This window comes from Nannochloropsis gaditana (genome assembly GCF_000240725.1).
Source record: "Nannochloropsis gaditana CCMP526 unplaced genomic scaffold scaffold310, whole genome shotgun sequence".
NCBI lineage: Eukaryota > Eustigmatophyceae > Eustigmatales > Monodopsidaceae > Microchloropsis > Microchloropsis gaditana.
The window spans coordinates 558-2609 of NW_005803643.1; positions in this window are offsets into that span (position 1 = coordinate 558).

A 2052-nucleotide genomic window follows, 5' to 3' on the forward strand; every position below is an offset into this window, starting at 1 on the left:
GTCTTAAGGTAAAGGAATACGGAACGAGGAAGAGAATAGGAGGAGGTGGGGCACAGTCACGGTTTGGTGGATACAATGCCGAGTTGGGAGGGATTGAGCTGGAACGAGAAGAGAAAGACGTGGGAAGGGAACGGGCGATGGAAGTGACACGATAAAAGATAAGCAATTCATTACCATACCCCACATAAAGGATCGCGCCTGTGGTTGGTTTGCTTTGGGGTCCCGAGCCCGAGTTTCGAAGCTATTCGCGATGTCCAATTTTGGTGGAAAACACGTTCAGAGGTATGGGGTGTCCCCTTGCGAAACTCGGAGTGCAATATATATTGTTCAAGGTCTTCGAAAGCCTTGCTGGGAAATCGACGTGCATCTACATGTCAAAACTAAACGCCTCGTCTGCTGTTTCTGTTTCGTGCTGTGGAAAACCAATCGCTGCCCACCTGCTACAGCCTCTTGTTTAACTTATGAGGCACGGTATGATATTTTCAACTCACTTGCGCTGTTAGAGTATTAAAATGCGATGGACAGTATGGATGTCGGCTCTGGCAGGCATCCCCTCTGCCACTGCGTCGGCCACCAAAGTCACCAAAAGCCAAGAAATTTTTGACGTTGGAAAAATTGATGTGAATACAGCTGACTCGTGGCGTTTCCGTCACGTTGTCTGCGGGCAAGGTTTGAATTGTTTGAGCTTTTTCAAGTTGAGGAGGGTTGCCACGACTAAGCACACTGCGTACCTCTCAGACGATCTAAGCTTACATTACATCCCAAACCAAGTACGCCTCCCTCAAAATCTTACCTTCTTGATTTGCCTACTTGTGCTACCAGCGGCTATTTTTTTCCATTTTTGTTACCTTTCTTCAAAAATTTGGGTCCCTGATGCCATACACAGCTCAAAGCATCGCTGCTATCGCCCTGCTTTGTCGGCTGTGTGACACCACCTTCATGTTCCTACACCCCTGGTTTCGGGACGTGAAAAGCCTTTTATTCGGGACTCTTGAAGCCAAGGCATATTATTCCACCGAAAAACTCATTGCTAAGCGCACATCTTGTGAACACAGGTTTCCTCACGCTGAGGGTATGAGTTTATCCAGCGCCGTCCCCTGTATCAGTACAACTCATAGGAACCTCGCTACTGGCGCCTGCCCCCTGGATCGACGAAAGCAACAGCGGCTGCGCGGGCAAGGACAGCTTCGACGTCTTTCTGCTCTCTTTTACACCTCCTTCTTCGCCTTCGTTTGCCTTCGAACGGCCAATGCTGACAGTCCCACCTCCTTGTCCATTGATAGCAACGATGCTACGGTAGGGCCCAGAGGGCTATGGCTGGATCGAGGGGTTGCGATGTTGACAAGCATGACCTAGAAAATGTCAGCCTAGGATAAGACTGCAATTGTTCGTGCAGGGAAGTTTTGTACCCAATGAGTCGTCTTGGTGCAACGTGTGGTGACGGAGCTCGCGCCTGCATCGAGGCCTTACCCTATCTCCCGCCCTTCCTTCCCATAGGACGTGGGACACGGGGGCATACAGCAAGAAATCCAAACATTCACATTGGCGCCGTCCCTGACAGTGCGCGTGGGACTGAATCCTTTCATCCTCGAAGTGGAAAAAACGCTTCCGCCGCCGTTGCCGCCCCTCCTCCTCCGTTCCATTCAGGCCCCGCGGTAGGTTCGGGAAAAGATTCGGAAAAGATTCGGACAATAACCTGTCCCGTATGCGCTGTGCAGCGTGGTTGATGAGGGCGTGATGGCCCCGGATGATGCCAGGGAGGAGGGCGTGGGAAGCCTCCAATCTGGATCCGTCGATCTGACTCTTCTCTTCTGAAGATCTCGCCATACTTCCCCACCACGCCTGCCCGCATTGCCCGCTCCCTTTTTTTGAAAAATTGATTTACACATATCATTCCATATTCTCTCCGAACCACGTCTGTCCAGGGGGCGGCTCGGCTTTGGCCGTTGGGTGGGCAAGGACGTCACGGATAAGGTCTACGAAGGTGGGGAGGGAGGGAGGGAGGGCGGAAAGGGAAAAAATATAACAGTGAACCGGTTTCACTCCTCTCAT